At 43.0% G+C, this 6756-nt stretch overlaps 1 long non-coding RNA gene across 1 annotated transcript; it reads left to right on the top strand.

Annotated features, from left to right (window-relative positions):
• The first annotated feature begins 314 nt into the window (after positions 1–314).
• On the top strand, positions 315–4677 carry LOC119276557. The gene is made up of 4 exons (XR_005136654.1): positions 315–833; positions 948–1304; positions 1390–4146; positions 4235–4677. It is a non-coding gene; the product is annotated as an uncharacterized LOC119276557 (long non-coding RNA).
• Positions 4678–6756: the final 2079 nt, after the last annotated feature.

The following is a 6756-nucleotide window of genomic DNA, read 5'->3' as shown; positions in this document are numbered from 1 at the left end:
TACTACTATTAAAAGAGCAAACCTAAACTTCTCTAAAATCACACAACAAACTGTACACGGGATAACCAGAACCTTTGGATTAAACCAACTTAAACGCATTCACTATCCATATTAGATCAATAGTCTGCCACCCAAATCAACGCCTCAGATTAAATGTTCTGCCAAGCAGACGCCCTGGTCTGCCGATCGTCCGCGCTCGCATCCTCTAATCCGCGTGACCCTCCCTGATTTGCGGAACGCAGTTAGTGCGTGACACGATATCCTTAACAACCGATGATTTCCTTTTTCTCTCTACCTCTTTCTCGGCAAAAAAACCGCTCCCTCCCCTAGAGTCCCTCCCGCAGACCTCTCCCCATGGCCCCATCACCCGTCGTCGTCGCCGCTCGTCGCCGCCGCCTCCCCATGCGATGGAGGCATCTCTCCCTTATTTCCCAAGTGCGCGGCAGATGACGGAAAGGACGACCGCCAACTCTCTCTTCTCCCTCGCCCCGCTCCGCCTCACCCATCGCCGTCTCATCTCCCGCACCCCCGGCACAGCCTCACGCTTCCGGACGGTTGCCTCAACCGTCCCCTGGCCCGATGGGGGCGCGGGGAGCGCGCTGCTCTCGGTGCTCGACCGGGCGCTCACCGACAAGGAACAATACTGTCGCGAGGGCTCCCAGGTGCGACGCAAGGGCATGGAGGCAGAGAGGTCCGTCGTACAGGTGATCCAGGTGCCGGTGAGGAGGAAGAAGGTGGTGAATGCCACACATCAGCAATCGTCCTCCCACGCCAGACACGCCCATGTTCTGTTGCTGCTGATCCCGCATCACGATACACATAAACTGTTTGAGGTAATGCCAACTGTGTTGCTTTTTGATTAATTAGGTCAGTTACATGGAACTGTTAAGATACTTTAGTTTGATCGAGTCCTGGAAATTTAGTTTGACCTCATTTGTTGGCTTTAGGTTAAAATGACGGTTGTTCTTGGGGAGCTTGGAGGAAGTGACGAGTATTCGCTCCTCGAATCCTTGAAACAAGGAAAGGTCGAGAAACCTGTTCTTGCTTGGGTTAGTGGGACGTGTGCACGTTTGTTGAAATTTGATTCCAGTTTTTCCATGCTGTAAGTTGTAAACAAAATTTCCTCGAGTTCCAGTGAGCTGAACAAGTATGCGCAGATGTACTTTTTTTTTTGTATAAGAGGGTGCGGTGAGTGGTGGTGAGTTGGAATCTACACAAGCTAAGAATCATTCACTATGGGATGCTGGGGCTGTTGTTCCTACTTCATTTGAAGCTCTTGAAAGGATTAAGGATTTCAGAAGCTGGTACATCACGGCTGATGTCTTTTGCAAGTTTTTTTTGGGAATGTGTTAGTGGGAATCAAAGCTTGGGGTTCATATTTTTTTGCAGGTTGAGGAAGGAAAAATTCCTCCTGTCCCCGAGGTTACACCTCCCCCCATTCCTGAAGATCTTAAAACTGCCATTGAAAGTGGGAAGGTCTGAGCTCTTACAATTTATCTCCACTATCTCTGAGGATAGAGGTTAGATTGGTGGCAACATGTTATCCTACATATATTCTTGATTGTTGTCTTCTGGATATTATGAACCTATATTCGTTACCAAGATGCTAAGACATGGGTTCAAGGAACCCCAATAAAGCGTTCGATTACAACATCGGGTGCCTCTTTTCACTATAATTAGATGGTGTGAATAATTGTTCAACTCAGGAGAGAGACCCACTCTGGGAAAGGGTTGCTTGCGTAGGCTTGCATCTTGCTTTCTGCATCTCGGTATATCTTTCCATATAAATTGTAACAGTGGGCACCTTGATACTTGTTCCTTTGGCGTTAACCGTGTGGGGAAGTTGAGCTCAGAAACTGCCGTGAAAGCACTTGATGCTTGAACCCACCGGTAGTATAATGGAGCGAACATTCTTAGAATTTTAGTCTGATCCGATTATCTGTCATCTAGATCCATTCAATGGTGACAATGTATGAGATAGTGATGGAAATTCTAAGTACATAAATTTTGTGTGCGGGTATCACATGCTACATTTACTTGTTTAGCGACAAATCTAAATGGCTTTGTTTACTGATTATTAGTGTTAAGAAGCTCGACATGCTTCAGGAAATTTTAAGACGAAAAAGGCCCGCTTGGCTACTAAATTGAGATATCTTGATAAAATTTAAGATGTCCCCCTGCTGTTATGAATTACTTGGTTCTGATCGGTTCGGTTTATAGTAGATTTTTTGTGCTAATAACTCTTTTTACATAAATAAATGTCTTTGGTGGTAGTGTACTTACTTTGCTGCTTCTGGGTTTGTGAGAGAAAAGAAGATGTAGACATTGATAAATGATAATGGTAGTGGAGTGTCTTCTTTACCATAAAAATATACATGGCATGTTCTACAAACTGCGTATGTCTTATTCTTTTTTCCGTACAAGCACTTAAGTACCCTATATTTTTTACATTAGCCTAAATTTATCAGTGTTGCATACTGAAAATTTGCACATGTGTGTTATGCCTTCATGTATATCTGTTATTTTTTCAGAATATTCTGAAATGTAAATATATGAATTGTGATGAAATTTGAAATTTGAATTTGGAGACCTCCATGGAGGCTGAGCTCCAAAGGCCATTTTCGGGTAATAATGTTAATAAAGAACATATAGAAGTAGTTCCCTTTTCATTATATTCCACACGATTCGACTGGTGAAAGGGAGATCATGGGAAGATATATTTGATTTTTAAACTTGCAATTTGTTCTGTACTTCATTGTTTCTAACTAATACTTCTGTTTTCTGCACTCCAGAATTTTAGGTGCTTTGGAATCCATGGGTGGTAAGAATTCTTATTTGTAGTAGGTCCTCCCTGATGTAAGTAGCTCTCCCCTGGGCTACTACATTCAGTACACCTGCCGTCCATATCAAGAAATTCTGCTCCATTGCTTTTCTACTACATTGAGGACTATGATCATTTGTTTCGAAGAGAGTTTTACTGTTGAGATTTTTATTTGCTTTGTAGCTTCATATGTTCATACTTCCACCAGATAGTATAAAAAAATGGCGCTGCAAAGCCCCCTGCTATAAATTGAGTTAACTTTTAGCTTTGCGGTCAGTCAACCAAATTTTGGTGATTGGTTGATAGCCCCTATCTATTTGTCAGTGACAATTGTCATCATCTTTTGAAGGAATAATTCTGGTTCTGATAAAGAACCATGCTATACTTATTTGTTTTCTGTATAAGCATCAAATCTTTCAAATGGATGTTGTGATTAGAATAATGACAACATTAGTGTTCATCACTATTCTTCTTCGACTTGAATAGATCTATGTTATTGGAGCATTTGTATCAATCAAAAAAATTGTTGAAAAATTCATAGATTCGTTGCAGATGAATAACTAACCAGGCACAAATCCATTTCAGTATGAGCATGCCCCGTTTACCGACCTAATGAACACTCGTGATAATCAGCGTCGTCCCGGGCAAAACCAAATCTGACATTTTTGTCTGAATTTATCTAACACTATGGAATAGGGTAAATGATAACCAAAAGAAAAAAAAAGTGAGATTATGATTAGTCATATTACCTGTAATCCATTCTCTTTTGCTTTAAGGGAGTTGGTTTGTCGATAATCATGACCAACTGAAACTGATTAAACTAGTAGAGCCTGACCTCAGTTGGTGCGAGTGCTCTATGAAAGCTTGGGATTTACCCTGCTAATGTGCCACCTTTGGTTTTGGTTCAGGAAGAAGAAGGTAGTATATGGCGACGAGTGTAACTTGCTTGATGCTTTTTTCAATTCATTTGTTCTACCAAAAGTACTGGTATTAGGACGTTTTCTACACATTTGGAATAGATTATCAAGAAAATTTAGATATAGTCTGATCAAATTCATTTAAATTCAGTTTAATTATAGGGCCTGTTCATTTTTAACATTGATTTTATCATGTTATAAAATTTTCATACCATGTAGTTCTTAAAACTGCATATATTTTCCTACTGGAGGTGCCACTTGTGGTCACAATGCTGCAAATGGATGGTGCATGGACGCATATTTTAACTCTCATGAGTACTTGTAGAAGAAGAATTGTACAATGTTGAAAGATGTTATTTGCATCTACAAAGAGGGATCATATCTTTCGATTGGTTCCATAAGAATCAGGTCACTCCTTGACTAACTCGAACTTGGATCATTTGCTTTTTTTATCCTGTTTTTTTTTTGCGGGTTAATTAGAGATGTGGTGTAGCAGGAGCAGCAGCTAATGGACATGCTAGTGAGCCCCGAGGGCGGTGGCCCCTGCAACATGAAGAAGAGTAGAAGACCATCCGGACAAAGGGGAGGTACACAGATAGCCAAGGACGCAAGGAGACATGCAGGTCTGCGTTTCAGAGCTACTCCCTCCGTTCGGAATTACTTGTCGCAGAAATGGATGTATCTAGACGTATTTTAGTTCTAGATACATCCATTTTCGCGACAAGTAATTCCGAACGGAGGGAGTATCTCTTTCAGCACCAGCGATTAAATGCTCTGTAGCTGGTCAGGCGTGCTTGCCTAAAATGTACTCTACTTTGTTAGTTTCTAGAGCCATGCTAGCTTTGTATGTTCTTCTTGCAGCCTCAACTAGCTAATTCTATTTGAAGCCAATATTGTTCTATCCTTCCAATTACAGTTATTCAGATCTTTTCTTTTTTCTGTTGTCATTCAGAGTATAAATCTTATGAGAATTTCAAGAATTTTGTCATATCTCCCAGTTACCTTAATTTTGTAAGTTGTGTTCTATTTTGATTTTTTTTTTCCAGAAAATCCTACTTCAAAGCTGTGTAAATCCATTATTTTCCTTTGAGTTTGTTTGTGGAGGTGAGTTGGAAACCTTTTTTTTTAACTTGATGGATGTACATATGTAAGGATGGAGACTTGCCTGAATGTTGCTTTCCTCCACGGGAAGTGCCTAGAATTCTCAAAGGCGTCAACAAGACCCAGAGGAGATTGACAAGGTGCAGGCAAGGAGATTGACGTGAATTTAAAATTCATGCATATGCATACTAGCAGTCAATGAAAGATCTATGAAAAGCTTGCTTTCATCGGGGTGTTTGCGCCTTGGCTACAAAGAAAGCACATCCACATTACTATCATACGTAACAGAGGACTTGGGGAATTTATATAGGAGAAAGTCACAACTCAGCTGCAAATAGATGTAGGAGTGGTAGTGGAGAGATGGGAATGCCTCTACCTCACCTACGTGCTGCTATAGGCCCATCTCAGGGTTGGCGGGGATAGTTGGCACCAGCGGTGGTGGGAGTACTGACAAGAAAGGTGCTACCTCAATTACTTTAGTCACTCTAGCTATCAGCATCGCTGACGAAGGTTCATGATTATGAGCATAACTTCACATGATTCTGATGGTAGAGACGTGCACATTTACTAGTGAGCTAAATAGACAAAATGATCTAGAGTGAAGGTAAACAAACAAAAGAAGACAACAGAGGGGCCACAAACAATTGTGGTGTCATCTTATATATTTTTTTTACGTGTCTCATTTATATAGAATAAAGATCAAGTTACAAGGCACGTAAGCACCGACCATACATGACTGAAAAGATAGGAAAATCCTATGCAAAATACCAGCGCCTGTCCCTTTCCTTCGACACCACCGAAGCGGTCACCAAAGGGTAAAAAGACAGATCACCTCTTCGTCCAAGCTCGACGCGGCTCCATCGCTGATCAGCAGCTTTACGGACCTTCAAAATAGTTTGCCAAAAGCAAAACCATAGCCGTTGAAAGAATCAGACCGGGGCAACATGTCTCCGGACACGCCATCGAACTTCAGAACTGACACCCTCGCATGACGACGACGTCGGAGAAGGAAACCAGAACTGCCCGCCTTCGACCACAGACTCAACACAAGATACTCCATCTTCTAGCTGTCACTTGCGTAGACAACCGCCTGCGCGTACTCCTGAACGACAAAACCTTCCTGCTCCACCATGACGTCGGAGACAACGCCACAGCAACGGGGACAGAGCAGAAGGAGAGACACACCTGATGGAGTTGCCGCCGCCGCCTCGTCAACACCATCCATGAACCCTAACGCTGTCGATCTGAGGGATCGACAGAGACACGATGCCATCAACTCCGAGACGCCGCCATGAAGAACACCGCCGGTGTGGGAGTGGGGTTGAGGCAGATTTATTCGTCCGGGCGCCGTTCCCACCACCCCAACGACGCACCACGACCTACAAATCCAAAACCTAACTACAGAGCGGAGGAACGGGGTCCCCCCTCCCTCCGGCCGCCGGAGCAGCAGTCGAAGGGAGAGGGGGCCAGCGCACCGGCCGGTGGAGATCGGAGGAAAAAGTGCCTCGCTCTAGTCGCCTTGGTGGCGGCGGCTAGGGTAGGAAAACGTCTCGCGTGGTGCCATCTTATATGTGACATAATTATGTCACATCTAGATGAGGCTTATACATACTCAATATCTAGCTCTAGCCCATGTAGTAATTTTCATGAAGCGGTAAAACAAATGCAGAAAACCCAATCCTTACTCGCTTTAATATAGGTATATATAGATATTACAATCTAGGAATTACAAGTTCTATAGGCCTGATCGTCATCTCTAACCTTAAGGTCGAACTCGAACCGATGCAAGGATTTAACACGACATACCTCTGTGCGCATCCAACAATCAGGATTGAACATCCTCATCTCTACCATAATCTGTGCTGCGACCATGTTCCATTCCAATACGAGACGTCGGCGCAAATCCTCGGACAGACC

Source organism: Triticum dicoccoides, chromosome 3B (assembly GCF_002162155.2).
Source record: "Triticum dicoccoides isolate Atlit2015 ecotype Zavitan chromosome 3B, WEW_v2.0, whole genome shotgun sequence".
Lineage (NCBI taxonomy): Eukaryota > Viridiplantae > Streptophyta > Magnoliopsida > Poales > Poaceae > Triticum > Triticum dicoccoides.
Note: the sequence above shows the minus strand (reverse complement) of the source record. Positions and strands in the feature narration are given on the sequence as shown.